Source organism: Manis pentadactyla, chromosome 2, assembly GCF_030020395.1.
Source record: "Manis pentadactyla isolate mManPen7 chromosome 2, mManPen7.hap1, whole genome shotgun sequence".
In the NCBI taxonomy this organism is placed as follows: Eukaryota; Metazoa; Chordata; class Mammalia; order Pholidota; family Manidae; genus Manis; species Manis pentadactyla.
This window is the reverse complement of record NC_080020.1, coordinates 2,807,587-2,831,835: the sequence shown is the minus strand read 5'-3', so window position 1 is coordinate 2,831,835 and position 24,249 is coordinate 2,807,587. Positions and strand designations below refer to the sequence as shown.

Below are 24,249 nucleotides of genomic sequence, written 5' to 3'. Positions count from 1 at the left end.
GTTTTCCATCCTTTAAACCAGATGTTTGGCACATTCTGATTACAACTTTCTGCCCTTGGAACCAATATTGCTGGTGTTTGGAAGAAAAACAATCATTATTATGTAAATTCTACATTTTCTGTATACAATTTTATTGAAGATAAGATACACTAAAAATATATGTTAGTTAAGAATTATTTTAGCTCTCTTCTTGAAATGTTACATAATGAATGAACACAGCGAAACACCGTCTTAACTGAAGGTAACGCACAGCATCACGACTGAATCAGTGCCCTTGGGATTTAGCAATGTGTGTAGAGCTTAACTTGCCCTTTGCTAAGTTACTGCAAAAATGTTCTGATGTTTCTAGTGGATCGTTCTTTTTTGTTTCTTGGGTATGATGCTTAATTTTATGGGTCAACTTGACTGGCCCAGGGATGCCCAAGTTTCTGGTTAAACATTTCTGGGTGTGCCTCTCCGTGGGTTTGCAGAAGAGACTGGCATTTGAATTGATGGACTGGGTGCTTCCCTGATGTGGTTGGGTAACCCTGCATTTGCAAAGAGCCCAGATAGAACTAAAACGCAGTTCCTTCTGTCTGATCATTGACCTCAGACAGCGGTCCTCTGCCTTTGCACCAGGACTGTACTTCTGATTTTTAGGCCTTCAGATTTAGACTATGACTTAGGCCGCCGGCTCTCCTGTGCAAAATGTGGCTGATATATATGTATTCATTTTGGTGCTGATTATATTTAGTTTCACTGAATTTCTAACTGGCAAAATTTCTAGATATAAAGGCATGAAAATAACTTGTCAATATTTCTTTTGTTTAAACTGAACTTAAATTTCCTGAAATTAAGGCAAATGTAAACTAGCACACATATTCCAGGAGACAGATAATAGACTTAATGCATTCTATATAGTTGTATGTTTTAATGTAAGAAATACTTAAATTATTTAAATTTATAAAATCAATTTCCAGACTACTGGAGATTCATCAGCTAAGTTAACAGTTTATGGGAGGCCCAGTTTCTAATAAACTTCCACCATTTATCTGTCAGCTTCAATTATAAGTCTGGGGAAGCAAATGTTTCATAAAATTATTGGAAATGTAAATGAATTACTTATGCTAGAGATATTCTCCAAGATGCAACATATATAGATAGTAAGATGGACAGATAAAGATAAATTAAATAAATTTCTAAAGAAATACATTTTTCCCAATTACTTAATGTGAGAATGAAACAGAATCGACAAGATAGAAAATAGGAATAATTACTCCAATATGGACTAATGGAAATGTAAACCATAAAATTAGGATACAACATTGATACTAACCACTGGATTTTGAAATTATGATGAATTTCAAAAGGATTTATTTCCAGCAGAGTCCCACAGGAATATTTCCCTTCTGTTTAATGGTCTGATTTTTCTAAATTAAAAATCAATTAAGCCTTTTAAAGAAAGATAAAAGCTTTCAATATTTAAATTTATGAATAAAGTAACAAATACTCCTAAATCATATATACATTAGTCAGTGACTGATTTCACCATACTTCAACTGATCAAGCATTTCATCATCTTTCTGTGGACAGGAAATATCTGGAAGATCCTTTGTCTAAGCAAGAAGTCAGTCCACATCTTTTCTGTGCCATCAATAAGGCAGCGTGTCCCAAATGTGAACATATTTTATTGTTACTGTGGAATGTAACATAAAAGTTTTTCTAAAATTGTTTTTCCTAGATAGGGAATTTAACTCCATAATGGCAAGTATTTTAAAACGTGGATGTTCCTTTCTTCAAGCAGAAGATCTGGGGCAGCTACCATGAAACACAGTGTAAAGTTCTTCACAAAATAGCCAGAAGGAATGAAAAGATCACAACAGATGTTCTACTATGCATTCTCCCTCCACTCTGGAATCCATCTGGGAACTATAATTACGTAGCGCTAAGTGACCTCTTTGAATTGAGTTTGTAAGGTGCTCACTTACCTATACGGAATCAAACCTAATTATGGGTTCTGATAAGTAAAGAAAAAAAAATAACAATAAAGACATGACTTCTATTTCAATATCTCATCATTTAACTAATAACCAAGTCAGCCACTTGAAAGTAACAGTTTATTCTTTCATTTATACATCCATGGAAACTTTACTGAACCTCTTCTGTCTTTGGACAGTAAATTGATTATTTAAAAATATAAGGGGATGGTTCTTCCTTTTAAGAAGCTCATATTCTTAGATGGTGAGAAAACCACACAAAGAAGCAGGTATATGATCATGAGGGCACGAATATATTTACAAAGATTTATAGATACTTGGCAAGCTTTGCAGAGAGGTAATATTTGAACTGCATTTTGAAGGATGAAAAATATATCCGGTAGGGAAAAAGCAGAAGGTTATTTTTGGAAGGTGGAAACTGTGAGAAGGATGGAATCATAAAACTCCATGTATTCTTAGAGAAAATGATTTGGCCAGATTCAGGAGTTATGTAATTACTTATAAATCAATGAAGATAATTCTATAGCTATGAAAATTTTTCACTATTAAATACATTGATTCATTTTAAAGGCTTTGTAGAATGTCTCCTCTATACTAGGAACTGGATTTAAAATACTTCCACTGTTTTCTTTACCTTTTTATTTTGAAATAATTTAAGATTTACAGAAGAGCTGCAAGGATTATACAGATCCCTTAATGTTAGTATCTTATATAAGCATGGTCTTTTATCAAAAATTAGGAATTAACATTCATAAAATACTATTAACTGAACTACAGACTTGATTAGGATTTCACCTTTTCTTTCCCTTTAAAACTCGTATTCTCTTTCCGGATCCATCCCAGAACCCACATTGTACTTAGTCGTCATGTCTCCTTGTGACATGTTTCTCAATCTTCCCTGGTCTTTCACGAGCTTCACACTTTTGAAGACTACTGGTCAGGTGTTTCACAGAATGCTACTCAGTTAGGTTTATCCACTTTTCCTCATGATGAAGCGGAGGTTATGGATTTGGAGAAAGAATAACAAAAAGGCTACGGGACCATCTCATCTTATGATTGCACAAAACCCACAAGACTGAACACTGCTGACGGTGAATTGGCCACTCGATGCGGTCGTGCTGCCAGCTTACTCTTCTATTAGATGGAAGCAAATCAGCAAGTCCAGCCCATGTTCAAGGTGAGGGGAATTCAGCTTCACCCGCAGAGGGGCTTACGAGAGAATTCTTGGACATAGCTGGAAACCACCGCGATAATTAATAAATACCTTGGGGAGATACTTTGAAGTAATGCAAAATTCCTTTTTCTCCCAAGGTTTGCCCACTGACTTAATTCAGCATCTGTGGATCCTGCCTGCAGCTTATCAGTCTGCTGCTCTCCTGGTGATTTCCTAGTTCTCTCATTTCTTCTACACATTATTTGGAATTCTACTTCAAGGGAAATCTGTGCTTTCTGCCCCCTATTTATGTGTCCAATCATTTACTTACATCATTATGGATTGATGGGTATTTATTTCATATTTGAATTACAATACTATCATTCTTTCTTTTGTTGTTCTCACTGTTTCAGCTTTGGCCACTGGGAGCTCTTTCAGGTCGGCACCTGGATTCTTTTGACACGCACTCATCCTTTTTATTTATTAACTTACCAAGCCTTTCCTTGCATCCTGACACTGTAAGATGCTCCAGGCTCATCTTGTGTTTTCTCTGCTCCAGTCCTAGAGGCAACCACTTTTCAAAGGAGCCACAATTCCTTTTGCTGGACATGGGATTTAGGAACCAATGTCTGGGTGCTAAGAGTGCTTGTTGCTCTGGGTATGTCACCAACATTCCTTTTGACATTTCCCTTTGCTTTTTTGTAACTTCTTTTTCTCAAGATAAGAAACCTGGCTCTCATTTATCCGTAACATATTAACTGATTTGTTGAACCTCAGTAGAGACATAAAATAGTTTCAGAACTGCTAGACCATGTCTTTTTGAGAAAAACAAAAAACAATTTCCCAGGCTGAACAGTGAGTTTGTGCATGCTTTCTTATGCTTCAGCCTTGTAATACCTAGATAAAATGTTACTTTCCAACCTTATTTAGATAATCTCCCTTCTTCCCCAGCACTCCCACAGCTTTCTGATCTTCACAGTCCAAAGGAGATTGACCACTGAGAAATTGCTCTGTGGGACAAAAGATGCAAAGCTATGTCTGATCCCTGAAAGTGAAGTGAAGGGCTCTTGGGTGTGTTACTTACAATGAAAAAACACCCCCTCACTCAACTCATAACATGTTAATATTACTGGGTATCCCGGTGCATGGAAACCAATTAATATTTGTCATAAAATATCATTCAATTGGCATTTGATAAAATAATAAGTTATTTATTTACTCAAGGAATAATATTGATACTTTAATCTGTATTTGATGGTGTGCTAGTCAAGTTTAAGACAATTAGGACATGGTCCTTCCTTAAAAAAACATACGTGAGTCAGTGCCATTCTAGGGACATAGAGAAAAGAAGTGCCTATGAGGTCACATGCAGTAGTCATGAAGTACTGAATCAATACATTTGCAAACTTTTTACAGCCTAGAGACCTTTATGTGTGTGAAATAATGAAAATCTCAGTGTCAAAAAGCCTTCCACAACAGGGCTCTGTTTCCAGGGTGGACTTTCTGTGGAAATTGCTCTCTTCCTGCCCAGATCAGAAACACTAAAATATTCCCAACAAAACTAAAAGGAAGGGAGTGCTTCTCATGTTTGCACATAAAAGAGATAAAGCAAATGTCAAGTGTTTTATAGAAAATGTTGTCATCAGCTCCAGCTTTCGCCTGCTTTTCAGTAGCTCTGACTACACAATTGCAATTCCTCGGCCTGGGCATCTCCAGCTCCAACTGGTCAGCATCTTCATCTGCACCTGAATTTCAAGAATCTCCTCAAACATCACCTAGTCTGGGAAGGATTTCCTGACCTTTCTGACCCCCAGTAATGCTGGGTTCAGGGAGGTTTTTCATTTCCATTCCCTGCAGCTCAAGTCTCATGCTTCCCTGAGCAAACAGATGCTCTGAGCACTTAAAATTGTACTCACTGAGTTTTTACCTTTCTCTCGCAACATACCTTAATGTGTTCTCCTTTAATAGCAGGGACTGCTTAGTGTTCTGCCCGTCCCGGTATTGCAACTGCCTGTCCTGCATTATTCTGCTTTGTTTTCTCAAGTAGAATGAATGAATGAAGACCGTGCACTCGAGCTGTTCACAAGAGCAGATGAAGATGCAGTATTCTTACAATTTGTGTTAGAAACTTCTAGACAAAGGAGAGACTTCCAAAGTGGAATTATGTAGAACACTAAAGTGGATAAACAAATGATGAAAAATAGACTGTCAAAGTAGAATCCAGACATTGCCAGAAACACTGCATGTTGTCCTATTTATCAAAGGCTTCTCCGAGTTTTTAGATAAAATTAATTGAATGTTAAAAACCAGTACATACTTTGTTTTTATGTTTTTTATATATAAACATGCTTGGTAGCTGTATAATAAACTCATGCAATTCTTTTTCCATAATGTGAATGTGGTAATTCTCAACTCATCTTTAAAAAAATCTAAAAGAAGAATCTCCCTTGAGCTGTATAAGGTGGACCCTATCAGAAAATTGTCATCAATCCTAGAGCCAAGCATGTAAATAGTTTCTCTTACAAAGTCATTATCTGACTAAGACCTTTCCATCTAGGAAACTGTGCATCCTAAGAGCATAGGAGAGACTCATTTTTTTCCTGTGTGAGGCTTAAAGAGCTTCACAGAAAAGAGCTAGGTGCAATTTTAACAAATGAAGGAATGTGGGGAAGATATTCATATATGGGAAAAATGCTCTGCCATTTTATTTCAGGTAAACAGTTCACTTCCTTTTCATTCATTTATGCAATAAGTATGCCCTGCATAGTCAGTAGGTGACAGTGTAAAATGCTGAGAAGACTGCAATAGGTGAATATGTCCTGTGGCCACTGCTGCCATGGAACTTGTATCTCATGATATGGGAGATGGAAACAGAACAAATTTAACAAGGCAACCATGAAGATCATCAGAAAGTGCAAACAAGAAAATTGGGTGGGGTAATAACCAGCGGCCATGTGGCTGAGTCCCATTACTGTGTTGGGGGACAGTTCCTGGGAGCTGAGTGACACAGAGGGCAGCCTCGAAGGATCAGTGGCAGGGCGCAGAGCCGAAGCCCAGGGCTAGGAGCAGCGCGGCTTGCTCGTCCTGGGCTCATGATGAAGTTCAGTGTTCCTGCAGAGCTGGGAGGAAGACCTGAGGCATGGTGGGAGGGCATGAAAAAGACTTCAGGGTAAACACCTTGTCCATCCTGGACTTCAAGATCTTCCGGCAAACTGCATGTGGCTCCAAAGGACTGTTATCTAGAAGTCACAAACTCCTGAGCAGATACAAAAGTGTCTGGGGGCTTAAACCCGAATAGCAAGAGTCTTGATGGTCAGATGCTTAAGCACCCCTGTATGCAGTGGGAACTAGAAACTGGAGGAGGGAACTGATCAGAAACTTCCAGAGAAGGACCACAGTAAAGCTGACATTCGCCGGGTGCTTTGGGCGGTCTAGGCCCTCTGCCATGTGCTTTGCACACTACTGCGTTTCCTTCTTGCAACGCCAAGAAGAAGGAATGTGATCACAGTACTTTCTAGATGAGAAAGTGGCAGCCCCGGGAGAGGAAGATATTTCCCTAGGGTCACACGCGGGGCCGGGGGTGGGGGGTGAGCCCGGCTGGTCTGGTCCCAGGGCTGTGCACTGTACCCACTCCTGTGCTGTCTGCTCTTCAGCACAAACTGAAAGGACTCTGGAAAGTGGATGTCAGTTCCCATGAAGTGAAAAAATAGGGATGATGATTGACGTACTAAGGGTCCTTGCTTTCACTGAGAAATATTTCTAACTATAAAATATTTACGTTGTGTTTTATGAGTTACAAAGCATCTTTAGATGTCGATTTTCACTTTGTGAATCTATAATAATAAAATGCTGGAGTATTTGTAAAAGTACATAAGATTATATTTGGTGATTTAGAAAGAATGTTATCAGGCAAAGTGAGTAACAAATGCAGATACAGTTCTAACATATACATAATGCTTCCCTGTTTCAAAGCATTTTCATAGATGTGAGTCCTTCCAACAATCCCAGGAGGAAGTATATCCATTTTAGAGGTGAGGAAACAGGTTTGGGAGTAATGTGTCCAAATGATTTCACACATAAAAGAGAGTGAAAATATTTCTACAAGGACATGTCTTAACAGCTAAGAACTGTATTAACAAACTGTAAATGAGAAATTAATTATATGTGGCTCTTAATTGTCAAGAAATGCTTCGTCTCAAACTGTTGGTATTTTATTTTTCTGGGCAGATTATTATAGATAGATCATAAAAAGATCAGAAAATTTCAGATGTGAAAGGTAACATACTTATCTTCTTATTCAACCCCCTTAGTATACTCCGTTAAAGAATTCAGATTCCTAATATCGCTCCTACTGAAAATGCTTTATACTATTTTTTTTATATGAGGTAATCAATGCTACTGACTAGTTTGTCTTGTTCTATAGGCAGGAAGCATTGTCTCTGGGTCATTTATAACTTGATACTACAAATTCCGGCAACGCAAACATGCTATAGGCAATGTATTTCCGTCAATGGTAAATTACACACCTGCTTATACATACAATCCAGTAAACACACCTTTACTGCTGCTATGACATACATGAGTAATCTCTGTTCCTTTCCATGTAAGTCCATAATTTTCTTTTCCACTTGTAGTAGAGATGTCTGAGTGTAGAGCGCCTCCAGCAGACGTGACTTCCTAGGGCCTCGCTGGGGAGAGACTTTGCTCTCAATAGTATCTGACCCTGAGGATTCTGCAGGGTATGTCGTGCACTATTTTGGAAGATTATGCTTTTTGTGGGTAGGAGTCTAGTAGCCTGGGTGTTACTAAATACATTCAAATATCTGAAACCTATGACTCACAATTTGCTCTCACGAGTCTTGCACTTTATGTTTTACAATGAACATCACGACTACAAGCCAGGGGATTCGACCTGAGGTCAATTCAAATGCCCTGAGCAGGAGACCATTAGTCCCTGTGCATTCTTAATGCCCTTAGTTATGAGGTAGTCCACTGTTTAAATGCTGTCTTACTGAGAAATGAAAATATTTTTGTTGAGATGAAGGTAAATGTCATCCTAAGTAAAACTTGAAAGAATCAGAACTATCACTGAAAACAAGGGCAGAGGAAGATTAAGAAAAAACCAGAGGAAAAGTTAATTCATGGGGTAACACTGGTAACGTGGGTGGGAAGTTCGATGGAAAGAATGATGCTTCATTGAGCTTGATGAGCTCAGTCATAAGCCTGACAGACATTAACCTGGACAAAAGACCATAGAAAATATAAGGTTCAGAAGAAGGTACCAGAGAAGTCAACCATGCGAGGTTGCTAGTATATACGAATATCAAACAATTAAGAATACAGAAATTCAGATTTGCCAAGTGGGCTCCTTATTCTACCTTCATCTTTGACACATAGCACTATTGCCCAAAGGGGCACTTTGCACACAGTGTGATCTCCACACGTGAACCTCAATTTTAGTACAAATCAAAAGGTGGCCTCTTGATAACGCTGTACAGAATAAGGTAATTATTGAGTCTCAGTAAAGACAAAAGAAGAAATAAGGTAAAATCTAGGGGGTTTTGTTGCTATTCCCCAGGGATCTACTAGTACCTCACCAAACCTTTACTGATATACCAAAGAAGCTCAGATATACGGCTGCAACCACACATACTGGGCGTTCAGAAGACAAAGAATGGATGATTCCTGGGGCAAATGCAATGGCCTTTATGTATCTGAGAAAGTCTTCATTGTGTCTCTATTAACCTCTCAAGTCGTGTACTTAACCTATAAAAGCTTTGGTGTTTGGGAGTAAAAACAGAGTTAATTTAGGCTGAGTGGGCTTCAGAGCCAACGTGTGAGGTCCTCGAGGTAATTAGCACCGTTGCTCTCTTCCCACTTTTACCTGATTAACGGGCAGAGGATCCAGCATGTTCCATTGGTGCCCGAGGCCAAGCATAAGCCTGTGTCCTCCTCTCTTACGCGCCCCCAGCAGGTGCTGCCCTTGGCCACTGGCCCTTGTTCTGCATCCTGAGAGCCTCTCCTGTCTCTGACCATCCGGGTGTGCCCACAAACTCCTCTTGCTGTCCAGGAGTACTGGGATTTTAAGTTTTTATTCCCAAAGAACTGTCCAATTAAAACTCCAACCTTAATAATGTCCATGAATAAAACTGCAGGAAATTGCATATATCAGCTCACAGAAAAATGATTTGGGGGGCACCTTATAAGCTCCGATGATCTGTGAGAAAACTGCAGTTAGTACATGTACACGCATCTTTCCCTGCGCTTTCTGCATATTTGATGAAGACTTACTGAGCCAAACACTCCTGCTTCCTCTCTGTAGATACAGAGTCCTGGGCTGTGCTGTACAAATTCCTCCCGGGCCTCAAAACCCTTCCGACCTGTTTTCGTCACTTGTCACCACTACGTGTGTCTGCACAACAGGCCTCCTGTTTCTTATGCAAACATTCCATTTGAGCATTTACACTGGCAACTGATCAAAACCAAACAGTCCCCTAAAATATGGGTGTCACACTCCCGCTTCAACCTGTCAGCAAAGTAATAACCACTTTGGCGGTATTGTAGCTCTAATTAGTTGAAAATCAAGAATCCCACCTAATTACACCGAAGTCAAAATCATACTACCTTCTAGTGTCTTTTTTAAGAAAAACCAATCAGCAATATACAACAATGTGAAATATTACAAACTCCTTGAGGCCGAGATGCTGGGACCCCTCTTCCTCTGTCCTGCGCACCTCGCTAGGGGTAAGGCTCTGTTCTGGACCCACTGCAGAGTCTAAAGGGACTAGATCCACTTCTGCGAGCCCAATAGATGTCCACTGTGCTGCCATGACCTAAGAGGAACAAACAGCGTTCCAGCCTCTCTCCATCCTTCCAAGTTGGATCATGAGCGCTATCGCTCTCAGCTGTGGCAATTTCATTTCTGAAATAAATGACGAACTGTTTCCAAGTAGAAAAAAAGCACCTTATCTCAGGTAATTAATGAAAGGCTTAAAAAGCCCTTGAAAAATCATGTTTTGAGATCTTCAATTAAACGATATAAATGGAAATTTGCAAATTGTTGATTTTCAAATGTGATTTTTGCTTATTTTCAAAAGAAGAAAGAAGACTTTAACAACCTTTTGTTTATAGGCAGTATGGTAAATTCTCTGACTACAGACCCCTTTCAGTCTGACAGGTGCTAAATAAAAGGTCCTCTGCCTCTCACATCCATTTCCTTTCTTCTCCCACTTCTTGTTTAGAAGAGCACTTCTAACTCTCTTAATAACGTCCATGAATAAAACTGCAGGAAATGTTTCTGTTCTCTTCAGAATTCAAAGGAAGAAAGGAACATGACAATAGTGTTCTGTGAATTCAAAGCTCGCCTTCCAAATGATTCTCTCTGTGTTCTGGCTAAAAAGGTTCACTGAAACACCAGAAGTCCATGGCCCTCTAACAGGTCTTTCATAAAACTGGAATGAAAATGAACACTGGCAGGCCTGTCTCAGAAAATTACATTCCCATTTGCTTTTGAATTTTTGGTAGTGGGGAAAATGGCATCTAGTGCAATGGCTCCTGTAGAAAAAAAGAGGCGTATGCCCCCCACTAACAGTGAAGTAACTCCTGAGAGCTCGTTATATTGTAACTACTGGTTTGGGGAAAAGATTGTGGTGGCTTTATGATGCACCCCCCAGATGTCTCTTCGGTGAGGCTCTACTGCCTCCGTTGTCCACAGTGTGGACAGGAGACAGCTTCCTGGGGCCGGTGCTCCAGGGACTGTGTCGCCTGCAGAGAACTGGCTCAGCCAGGTCACATCTGTTAGGTCTCATGCTTAAATCTCTAATTCATTTCAAATACATTTTGTGTGTGTTGTATGATATGGGTCCAATTTAATTTTTCTGCACGTGGTCATCTAGTTTCCCCAACACCGTTTATTGAAGAGGCTGTCCTTTCCTTTCCAAGGGTTCTTCCCTCCCTTGTCAAATATTGGTTGACTGTGGGACTTCCTTCTGGGCTCTCTATTCTGTTCCATTTGTCTATGGGTCTATTTGTGTTCCAGTACCATACTGTTTACATGACTAAAGATTTGTAGTATAGTTTGAAATTTGGAAGTGTGATGTCTCCAACTTTGTTCTTCTGTCTCAGCACTACTTCAGCCTTTATAGTTTTTTTATATTTAGGGTCCTTCATAGTTCTATGCAAATGTTAGGATTGTATTTTCTATTTCTAAAAATCTGTCATTGCAATTTTGATAGGACTGCATTGAATCTATAGATGACTTTGGGTAGTATGGACATTTTAATAATATTAATTCTTCCAATCCATGAATATGGGGCGGTGAACAGGTACATAAAAATATGCCCAACGTCACTAGTCATCAGGGAAATGCAAATTAAAACCACAACGAGATGCCATCTCACCCCTGTTAGAATGGCTGTCATCAAGACAGTAAGCAAGTAACAAGTGTTGGCAAGGATGTGGAGAAATGGGACCCCTTGTGCACTGCTGGTGGGAATGTAAATTAGTTCAGTCGCTATGTAAAACAGTATGGAAGTTCTTCAAGAAGTTAAAAATAGGATTATCATATGATCTAGAAATCCCATTTCTGGTACATAAAGGAAATGAAAACAGAATATTGAAAATTTATCTGTACTCCCACGTTTACTGCAGCATTATTCACAAAAGCCAAGATATGAAAACAACCTAAGTGTCCATCAACAGATGAATGGCTAAAGAAGATGTGGTTCTCACACACACACACACACACACAGGACTATTGTTCATCTATGAGAAGGAAGGAAATACTGCCGTTTATGACAACATGGATTGAGCCTCATTATGCTAACTGAAATAAGCCAGACAGAGAAAGATACATACTATATGATGTCACTGATTTGTGCAAAGTAAAAAAAGCCAAACTCATAGAACAGAAAGTAGAATGGTAGTTACTAGGGGCTGGGGGTTGGGGGATTGGGGAAATAGCATTAAGGGGTACAAACTTGCAACTAGAGGTTTCAAGAGACAAGATCTTACATGTTCTCACCACCAAAAAGAAACGGTAATTATGTGATGTGTTAGAGATGTTAGCTAATGCTACAATGCTAATCATATTGCATTATATAAATATACCAAATCAATGTTACTGCTTAACTTATGCAATATCAATTGCATCTCACTTTTTAAAAAGAGTGACTAAAACTTGTGAAAGAGCTTAGATTTTGGATTTAGTTAATAGAAAATCCTCTTTCCCTAAATTGTTACATTTCTAATTTTTGGATCCTTATTTTTACTTTTGTGCAATGAACCTTTCAGAAAAGCTGTAGGATTTATTCTGTTTTTTTTTCCTAGAAAATATGATGAAAAGAATTATCAAATGGCTTACTTTATAGTCAAGTCCCTGAGTCTTTTTGAAAAACAGAATTGAATCACTGATGTATGTGCTATTAAAAAAAAATGTCACCATAATAGTTCCACCTATCCCAAACTTCAAGCACAAGATGTTAGAAGTTATACGTCTTAAGGGGCACAGACACATAATGCTCAACACAGGGGTTATCTGCGGCCCCAGTCACAGCTTGAACTGGACCCCACTGAACACTAATGCAACAAAAAGCCAGGATTAGCTCTTCACAAAAGCAGCCAAATCTCATGGCTCCAAGTCTGAGAGTGCAGGTTCAAGACAGTGGGTGCATATGGTTACCTGAGGTAAAAATGAGGAATCATAGCATATGTCTAGTTACATAGCCGAAATGAATGTAGACCCCAAAGGTTCACCACAGGATTCCACATTCAGGCCTTGGTTCCCCAAATCCTAATATTTCAGCTATTATGGCCAGGAATGGGTTAACTGCTGAGCAAGTCTTCTGGTCTCACAACTGAAGAGAATTATAACTGGGCACATTAATGCCCAATTTTTGGAATTGATACGCATTTGAGAATTTTCCTATCAAAGACATTTCTATACAAAGCAAATCTCTCAACATGCCTTGCCTGCAACCTGCAAAAAAAGACTTGGCACAAAATGGACAAATCCAATTTATTATTTGAGGTTCATATTGATTTTCATCCTGGTTTTTAAAATGAAGAATTCATGAAATTTAAGTCAGGTCAGCAGTATTGCTGCTTTAACTGAAAACTAAGAGTCTCCCTTTTTATCCAGAGCCTATTTTGGTGAAACCAAATATTTTAGGGATGTTTTACAAATTAGGATGCGATGTTTAATTACGACTTTCCCCTTTCATAACCAAAACAGTATTAAAACTGTTTATTTAAGAATACTCTTCTATCATCTGCTTGAGGATATATTGGCATTGACAGATTTTTCAATATTGCTAATAGGCATATATAATTAGGACATAAAGATCTGTGTCTCACTGCCAGGATACTATGCTAATTGTTGCATTATGACCCATTCAATGCTTCCAGTCTTGGCTATTTTGAATACTGCTGCAATAAGCAAAGAAGGGCATCTATCTTTTCAGATCAGTGACTTTGTTTTCTTCAGGTAAATTCTGAGGTGGAATGATTGGGTCATATGACATGCCTGTTTTTAGTTTTTTTGGTTTTTTTCAGAACCTCCAGAGACCACAGTGGCTGCACCAGTTTACATTCCCACCAGCAGTGCACAAGAGCTCCATTTCTCCACATCCTCACCAACACGTTTCCTGTTTTTGTTTTGTTTTTCTGATACTAGTCATTCTGATCGGTGTGAGATGATCGTCTCATTGTGTTTTTTTAACTTAAAATATCATTGCTATTATGTCTCTCCTCTAGCATTGCTACTTCACATTATATTTACATGCTTTCTCAAGCACTTTGGGTTAAATATCCACGATTCCTCTTTCAAATACGTTACTTACGTCATCTAAAATTATTTTACCTATTCTTCCTATGTTGTTCTAACAAAGCGTGACAGTGGACCTGAACTATCAATAGGTATTTCACTCTTTGGTTTAGTAAGATAGGTGGTCAAGGTAAATGAAAAGCCATTGGAGAAGAACAGCCAAACCTCTCAATACCAATATTAACAAAATAGGCTCAAGTAGAAATCAGTATATGTGTGTGGGACTATGATTCCAGCCGAGAGTGCCCACTCCTGTCTGAAATGACTACAAGAAAAGGGGCAAATCTGTGCCGTAACAGCTTTGAGACCGGGCATCACCAACAAAAGTCAGCGACTCCTGAGTCGGGGTGAGGGGCAGCTATAGACCCACAGCCACCCCAGTTTCTACCTTGAAGTTCTTTCCAGGCTGGGGTGCAGGGAGGAGGGACCCAGGTGGAAGGCGGCAGCTCCCTCTGCTGGGGACACGGGGTGGAGGGTCCGGGGACTGCAAGGCAGCTGGAGTGCACAGAGGGCGTGACGGGCATGGCAGGGCGGAGAGGGGCACACAGACAGAAGCACAGTTACATGAAAAGGGCCCACGGCTGGCATTCAGCGGAGCACCTATCAGTGCGAGGGTGTGAGGGATCATTCGAGGCCAGGCAGAAGCTACTCGAGAGGATGACAGGGGAGAGGGCCCGCATTCACACAGGGCCACAGCCAGTATTTGCTCCCACCTGCCAGACCGGAAAACCTAGCATCCAGGGGGCTTTAGGGCGTCTACATAAACAAAAGGGTCCTGCTTTGGTTGGAGTACTTCAGATATAAAGACACTGATCAGTTTAAAGTAAACAGACGATAAAAGGGGCATCATGTGAACTCCATAGACGCAGAAAGCCAGAGGACGTGTCTGTACCTACTTTCCATTCAAGCCTGTCTTTATAGCTGCCTTGACTTGATGTATGTCCTCCTTTGCCCACTATTCTCCTTTCAGCGCAGTCCGTCCCCACTCCTTACAATTTCTCTTCTTTCATGGTTTCTATTCTTCCTTTCATTTCTTTACTTAGTCCTGCCAGCTCGCAGGACTTCTCATTTATTTTTCTTGTCCCAACATCTCTTCCCTAAGTCACTTGCATTACTCTGGGACCTCGCTTCATAGGCCTTTTCTAGTAAAATGTCACCTTCTGCTCCTCATTATACATTTCTGGTATGTATTCTTCATCTCCTAATTTTTTAATCTTCTTGCAATATATTTGTATAGCTTCTGTACTGTTTGCTTTTTTTAATTCATCATCAAACACTGTGGGCATTCACCTAACGGAAGCACCAGAACCACCTGCCAATCATCTGGACATTTCCTTACGGCACGTTGTTTTGTCTGTTAGCTGCTCTCGTTGTTAATGCTTTTGCAGCCAGGGGAGATGAGCGGCTGAGAGAGTTTCAAAATGGAAAGATTCCATCTTCCTTCTCTGCCAAAGAGACCAGACAGACTGTGTTTCCTGCGATTGGTTATTCACTCTTGCCTGTGCCTCTGGGGGATGAACTGACACCTTTGGCACAACTACAAACGTATTTTCACTGTTAGAAATAAGATATTTTTGGCATCTCAAGGTCTAGTGCCTTGACTTAACAAGAGTATTTTGGCAGGATAGCTGAGATCCTCTATCCCCTTCTCCCAGTGGCATGCTGTTCAGGCCCCACTGTTTCCCATAATCCCCCAACCACGTAGGCTTTCTAGGGGGCTGTTTTCTAATGTTAACAAACACTGAGGTTGTAGTTTAAAATTTTTTCTTATTTTCTTAGTATATTATCAGGGAAGAGTAGGCTGACTAACGTTAAGTAAGAAATCCCCTACAAAGAGTTAATATTTACAGTAGGTTATACTTACATATCAATTTCCATAACTGAGCTTATAAATTCTACTGTCAATATTTTTAATTTACTGGAATGCTATTTATCTTCATGTTCTGTTTGCACTTCCCTCAAGAATTCAGTACATTTAGATGAAGTGGATGCTGTTAGTTGCAACAACGAATCATAGTGTAGACTTGAACTTTTTAAAATTCAAAACACTCCAGAGGAAGCTTCAATATTCACTTTTGTATTTAGATTTAAATAATATTTGTTTGAACTCATACTTACCAAAAATAAATCATTGAACAAACTTTTTTTTTTTTAAAGACACCTTTGCCTAACAGCCATAACTCACGGAAGTGGTCCTTTGAAGAAGGGGTTTTAAAGTGAACAGGACATGAAATTGACATTGGAAACTGAGCAAGTCTTAGAAATCAGAACACTGCTTGAATAACTGCATGTGACTTAAAACCATATATTGTCATTTCCCAGGAGGAAAGAAGAGCTCAGCATAACAGAGTTGAGGGATAGTTAATAAAAAAAGTCAGTGTGATCTATGTTACCCAAGGGCTTACTTTTCCAAAAAAAATCCAGTTACATTTAGAAGATTTATTAACTTGAGCAGTACCATCACTGGTACTTTGATATATTACACAAATATTAGCAAATGTTCCACCTAAAAGATAAAAATTATTCATGTATGTCCTACATAGATACCTGCTTTTCAAAGATCCTGTGTGCAATATTGACAAGATATTTAATTTTGTTACTCTTTTCCATTCTTTTAACCTATTGTTACCTATGCTAAATTATGTGGTTCCTTTTAAAACACTTGAAGTCAGATTTAGTCTAAATTGGTTTTGACTATTTTGTATGTTTTTATTTAAGGAAAGTTGATACTTAATATATTAATAAAAAACAAGCTTTGCCCATTGAGTTTATGTTTAAATATGGATTATGCTACTGGAAGGGGAGCGAAATAATCAAGCCGTTACAAGGAGATTATTTCTACAGACTCTAAACCACAAACACGGTCACCCTGAAATAAGTTATTTTCTCCTCAGTTCCTGATCAAATTCTAAGACATTCAAGAATGTGTTCTCATTATATGTCTTGGGTTAAGGTTTTTGACTCTGAGCCCTGTCTTTTGACACAGTTTCCATGGCAATATCTTCAGCTAAGTACAAAGTGATGAGGATACGTTTCTGCTCATCTGGGTCAGTGCTGGGGAAAAACCCTACTCTCTGTGATTTTCTTCTTGCATATCCTGAATACTCATTGCCACTGGGAGGAAAACAAAAATGCCTGTGAATATCTGCCACTGTGAAATCCACTTTCTAGTGACAGCTAACTTGTCAAAGTTGTTAGTATTTTGACGTGTTTTGGTCTGCTGACTTTTTATTCTCTTCGGAGGTTCTTATGAACTTAATTTTCAGTCATGCCTCCTAAAAATTACGAGTCTTTCGTGCCTTCCATTTCACTGTGAACTATGCTCTATGACTGTCCCATGTCCTCACCCACAGCCAACCCTCAAACTAGTATTAAAGGCTTTGGGGAGTTTCCGTTAAAGGCACAATGTTTTACCGGTGCTCTTGTCCAAACTCTTGTGACAGTTCTTAACCTTTCATGCTCTTTTATCTTCCTGATGGCGTGCAAACCCACGGGTTTCTCGTTCTGGCGTTCCTTTCCCCCACCTCTTGCCAGGTATGGAAGCCAAGGAGAAAGGAAGACGGAATGCAGCCAGTGACAGCAGCGGGGCGACTGGACAATCTGACGTGACAGTGACAAAGAGAGACAAAAAAAAGCGGGGAAATAACTGAAATGTCTGTAGCCTAGATGTTTTCAAACTTATTTTTTGAATCAACATACAAGCTGGATGGTATTCATATGTGCAGCACATTCCTATGCACAACCCCAGGACACTGATTTATATATTAAGAGTGTTATTAAGGTAAATAAGAATATGTTCTAATGATTAAATATATCTCTGCCAAACAGTGCTCCTTTATATTTAATACTGAATGATTTGCCCCAGACTTCCTATCTGATCGCCGTAGGAATACCACAACACTGAGGTGGACAGCCACCGATCCAGACCCCGTTCTCAGTGTGCGATCATCAGCTTAGCACCACCTGAGAACCTCTTAGACATGCAACTGTTCATGGCCCACCCCGGACCTTCTGGACCAGAAACTCTGGGGCAGAACCTACCAATCTGATGATTCCTAGATTCTGGTGACCACTGATTTAGATACGAGACCAATATTTTAAGGAAAACACCAAATTGCAAAGTCACAGTGGCAAAGTTAAAATTCTTAGGTTTCACAGTCTAACTAAATACACTGTCTTGCACCAGTAATTACTCCAGTCTGTTTCAACTGAATGAAATAACTCAGATGTTTTGTGACCTCTTTTATTCCTATAACCAAAAATTGAGAGTGCTTACTTATTGAAAAGAGAAAATATCAACATGATCCCATTGTATACTCAACTTTTCTTTTCTCTGGTCAAACAGAAATCATATATAGGTAACAGACAATATCCATTTCTCGATGTGCCGTGTTTTAAGTATATCATTCTTATTATACAGAGAGAAGTGGTGAGGAGACGTTAAGAATACACACACCCAATCTCTTGTCCCCTCCTGGCCTGAGCCGGGAGCTCTGTCCTCTCGCTTTACCCCTAAATATAAGCCTCTGCCTTGCTCTCCTACCTTGAGTGTTTGCCAAGTTCATTCTTCGACTCCATGAACAAGAACTCTGGCATCATTTCTGGGGGCTCGTCCGGGATAACTGCAGAGCTTAAACAGCGGGTCTATCTACTCGTGGTTCGGAGGCTGGGAGTCTGACCAAGGTGTCTGCAGGGGTGGTTTCTTCCAAGGCCACTTTCTTCAGCTACCAGATGGCCTTCCCTCTATGTGTATCTGTGTCCTGATCTCTTTTTTTAAAAGGACAATAGTTGGATTAGGGCTCTCACTTTCTTTTATATTACTGTGTTATTGTAATTTAGCCTAAAATCTATGCATATTAAAAAAAAAAGGAAGAATACATACACCCAGATATAATACTCCACATTTGCACATACGTGCTGCATGACCTTGAGACTTAAAAGTCACAGTGCCCTCATCCATGATTATAATTATCAAAAATACTCCCCACTTACAGAAGAAAACTCAGAGGCTTAAACTGAATAAATATGATACCCAAAGTAATACCAGGAGTATGTGACAGAGCTGAGATGGAAAACTGGTAAGACTGATACCATGATCTCAGGCACTGTCTGCTAAGATCTTGACAGAATCCATCTCCTAGAGTTAATGTGGAAATTAAGTAAGGTAACATGCAGAAAGGTTTCAATGTATTGAGCACATAGGTAACATTCAGAAAGGTTGCAATGTATTGAGCACATAGGTAACATGCAGAAAGGTTTCAATGTATTGAGCACATAGGTAACATTCAGAAAGGTTTCAATGTACTGAGCACGCAGATGTATAATTATGTGCATAATTTGAACACCTATGTGTTCACAATGTATTCACTATGAGCACATATTATTAGGTCAATAAATATTAGCCACTAGTAGGATTGGTATTATTGTTCTTAGTATGAGGCCAGTACTAAGACCCCTTGGATTTCTACCCGCAGGTTGCCTGGCACCCTATGACCTCTCCATGTCCCCTCCAGAGGCTACCACAGCCCCTTTTCCTCTCTTCTGTCTGAAGAGTCCTTGCGCCACTGCAAAACAGTGGGAAGGAGGATGGGAGAAGCCATGAGTTCCTAGCTTCCAAAATTATACTCTGATCACATCTCTCTCCCTCTTTAAAGCTTAAATAATATGGTTATGGTCTGGGGGAATGACTTGCTGCATGATGCAGGTGCATCCAGTGTCAGTCTAACCACTAGGAAGGGAGCATGATTTCAATGGAACAGTTATGGTCACTCAGCAGAACAAACCTGTGAGCTGCAACTCAGTTTTCATAAGTAAGTTTCAGTATAAATTATTAGCTACTATCCTACCACTTAGGGACTATTATGTGCCCATTAACAGGATATTTTACTTTATGTATCTTACCAACTGCACTGTTAGATGTGTCGGTCCTCAATTTACAGATAAGAAACCTGAGGACTAGACTTCAAGTAATTCATACTAGGTTATCCAGTTAGTGAACATGAGAGTCAAGATTCAGACTGGGGTCCATGTAATATCAGACCTGAGGCTTTTAATCACTTCCTCCCAAATGACTAGGTGGTTTAGCACAGTTCAAATAACAGACACTGTGAGGTATGTCATCATGCCATCATTTATCTCAAATGCTGCTAGCCATGATATTCAATCGACCAGAACATTCCATTCTCCTCAGGTAATTTACTGTGAAAACAATCACTTTGAGTCAGAAATATGATCTTTTTGTTAGCCTGGTCATCAATAATTAATTTTCAGGCACAAATTTTACCTTAAGCAGAATTTTTGCAAGGATAAACATGTTTTCTTTTGTTTTGATGTTTTTGTTTTACTTTACAACTCTGTTGACAGGTTATGACAGTGAAAATGCCAGGAAGATACATCAAATCCAATCAAATAGGAGCTTATTCCAGAGAAAACCACATCAATTGTTTAATTCTGCTTTTTCATAGTTACTGTTGACAGGTAGCTGGTACTACAGGAAAAGAAATATTTCTAGGTGTTTCAGACAATGGCCCTTAGAAAGGCAGTGCTTCAAATGAAGAGAATTATTAAAAATTAGAAACCTTTAATTATTCAAAGAAGACATCAGGAATGTTTACTTAAAAATATTTAGATGTTTTCTAAGAAAATTAAAAGCAAAACTACATATGATTCGCAATTCCCTGGGTATCTAAGGACAGAGGACCTCACAGAGTTATTCACACTCCTTTGTTCACTGCAGCATTATTCACAATAGCCAAGGTATAGAAATCCCCTAAGTGTTCATCAGTGGATGGATGGAAAAGAAGATACACTGAATATATGAAATGACAAGCTACAGACTGTACACATACACACACATTGGAGTATTATTCAGCCACGAGGAATAAGGAAATCCAGCCATTTGAGACAACATGGATGGACTTAGACATTATGCTAAGTGAGATAAGCCAGACAGAGAAAGACAAACAGCATATGGCCTAAAAAAAAGTCAAACTCATAGAAATAGAAAATAGAAAAGTAGTTACCAGGGGCTAGAGGGTAGGAGTAAGTGCAATACAAAGAGGCTGATAAAAGGGCACAAAATTTCAGCTGTAAGATTGAATAAGGTTTGAGGATCTAAAGTGTCACATGGTGACTGTAGTCGGTAAAAGTGTATTGTAGAATTGAAATTTGCTAAGAGAATAGAACATAAATGTTCTTAAACAGACACACAAAAGATAAATATGTGAGGGGCTAGGTGTACTAATTAACTAGATGAAAGGAATCTTTTCACAATGTATTCATATATCACATCACGATAGTATACATTTTTAATATCTTACAATTTTATTTATCAGTTAAACTCAATAAAGCTGAAAAAAATGTCTAGACAGCTGCAAATATAAATTTGACTGGTATATGAAAGTCAATAATTGCAGGAATAAACCTTGTAGGACACATATTTTAATGTGATTTCTTGAGAGACTTTTCTATTGATGTCCTGCTATGAATGACAAGAACCTAGTTCACTTATTTTTCTCTTCTCACCCTCCCTTCCCTCTTCCCTCTAATGGTGATAATTATTTTAGTATTTGGTCGAATCATTTGGTGAAGTTGTCATTTTTGTATAAAAGATCATATACTGGCAGTTTCCTATGGTCCAAACTATTGTATATTTTAGATCATTAAATAATATTCAAAAATTTATATTTAACGTTCTTTCTTCATTTTAACTTCCACCTGACTTCAGTGAGCTATAAATGTACTTGTACATTTTCAACTCCATAACATTTCCAGTAGGTTCTGCCACCAAAGTTGGCCTTCCATCTTTTGTCTGAAGTTTGATTCTGTAGTTGAAAACCAGTAAGATACAATAAATATTGATTACTACAGAGTCAAGTATTGGGCCAGAGATCTCTTTTACAAATCCAGGGTCATTCCTATTGAATATTCTTGCTACTCAAATACTAATTCATCTTGAATCTGGACAGCCCCATGAATACTAATTACCACAAAAGCAAAAATGTTGTAACAGTAGTCTGAAGTGAGGCATAATAAATACTTTTTTTTTCCTTTTTTAATTTTTAAATTTTGGTATCATTAATCTACAATTACATGAGGAATATTATGTTTACTAGACTCCCCCCTTCACCAAGTTCCCCCCACACACCCTATTGCAGTCACTGTCCATCAGTGTAGTAAGATGCTGTAGAATCACTACCTGTCCTCTCCATGCTGTACAGCCTTCCCCTTGCCCACCCCACATTATGCATGTTAATCGTAATGTCCCCTTTCCCCGCCCCCCTTATCCCTCCCTTCCCACCCATCCTCCCCAGTCCCTTTCCCTTTGGTAACTGTCAGTCCATTCTTAGGTTCTGTGAGTCTGCTGTTGTTTTGTTCCTTCAGTTTTTTTTTGTCCTTATACTCCACAGATGAGTGAAATCATTTGATACTTGTCTTTCTCCACCTTGCTTATTTCACTGAGCATAATACCCTCTAGCTCCATCCATGTGATTGCAAATGGTAGGATTTGTTTTCTTCTTATGGCTGAATAATATTCCATTGTGTATATGTACCACATCTTCTTTATCCATTCATGTACTGATGGACACTTAGGTTGATTCCATTTCTTGGCTATTGTGAATAGTGCTGCGATAAACATCGGGGCACAATAAATACTTTTAAACTGACAGAATATTTTTAAAAAATAGATGAAATTGTGCCTAATTGTATATAATTACAGGTGATTTACAGAGGATCATAATAAGCAAGCATGCATTTAATCAACAGCCTTTAATCATGATAAAAATGCCCAACAAAATGGGTATAGAGGGTACATACCTTAACACAATAAAGGCCATATATGACAAACCCACAGTTAACATAATACATAATGGCAAAAAGCTCAAAGCTTTTCCTCTAATATCAGGAACAAGGCAAGGATGTTCACTTGCACCACTCTTAACATAGTACTAGAGGTCCTAGCCATGGCCATCAGACAAGACAAAGAGATAAAAGGCATCAAATTGGTAAGGAAGAAGTTAAACTGTCACTATGCAGATGACATGATATTATACATAGTAAATCCTAAAGGCTCTACCAAAACTATCAGAACTAATAACTGGATTTAGCAAGTTGAGGGATACAAAATTAATACACAGAAATCTGTTGTGTTCCTATACACCAACACCAAACTAGCAGAAATAGAAATCAGGAAAAAAAAACTCCATTTACAATTGCATCAAAAAGAATAAAATACCTAGGAATAAACCTAACCAAGAAGGTGAAAGACCTATACCCTGAAAACTATAAGACACTCATGAGAGAAATTAAAGAAGGCACCAATAAATGGAAATCTATCCTGTGCTCAAGGATAGGAAGAATTAATACTGTCAAATGACCATTCTGCTCAAAGCAATTTACAGATTCAATGCAATCTCTATCAAAATACCAACATTTTTTCAATTATCTAGAACATGTAGTTCTAAAATTCACATGGATGCACAAAAGACCCCAAATAACCAAAGCAATCCTGAGAGAGAAGAACAAAGCTTATGCTCCCTGACGTCAAGCTATAATATAAAGCTGCAGTCATCAAAACAGTATGGTACTGGCACAAGAACAGACCCATAGAGAAACCAGATATAAACCCACATTTTTATGGCCAATTAATACATGATAAAGGAGCCATTAATATACAATGGGGAAAAGATAGCCTCTTCAACAACTGGTGTTTGGAAATGTGGACAGCTACATGCAAGAGAATGAAACTGGATTATTGTCTAACTCCGTACACAAATGTGAACTCAAAATTGATCAAAGACTTGAATATAAGTCATGAAACCATAAAATTCTTAGAAGAAAACATAGGCAAAACTCTCTTGAACATAAGTATGAGCAATTTTTTCCCAGACACATCTCCTCAGACAATGGAACAAAATAAGAAATGAACAAGTGACTACATCGAGCTAAAAAGCTACTGCCTAGCAAAGGACACCATCAGTAGGACAAAAAGGCAGCCTATGTTTGGGAGCTATATGATTTTTCCAAGAAGGGTTAACATCCAAAATATATAAAGAACTCATATGCCTCAACACCCAAAGAACAAATAACCCAATTAAAAAATGTGTGGGAGACCTGAACAGACATTCCTTCAAAGAAGAAAATTCTAGGAATTAACCCCAAAAACCAAAACCCCAATTCAAAAAGATACATGCACCCTTATGTTTATTACCACATTTTTTTTACAATTGCCAAGATACAGAAGTAACCAAACTGTCCATCAATAGATGAATGGAGAAAGAAGATGTGGTACATACACA

General features: G+C 38.7%; 1 protein-coding gene across 4 annotated transcripts in view; it reads right to left on the bottom strand.

Moving 5' to 3' along the window:
- TRPC4 (transient receptor potential cation channel subfamily C member 4) overlaps nt 1-24,249 on the bottom strand; it is a 151,947-nt gene that overhangs the window by 110,551 nt on the left and 17,147 nt on the right. Inside the window, exon 2 of one of the 4 annotated variants that reach the window (XM_036904929.2) lies at nt 5,075-5,302. The exons of the other annotated variants lie outside the window; for them this stretch is intronic. The gene's annotated coding sequence lies outside the window, so the exon portion shown is untranslated. The remainder of the gene's footprint in view (nt 1-5,074; nt 5,303-24,249) is intronic. 4 annotated transcript variants of the gene reach the window in all.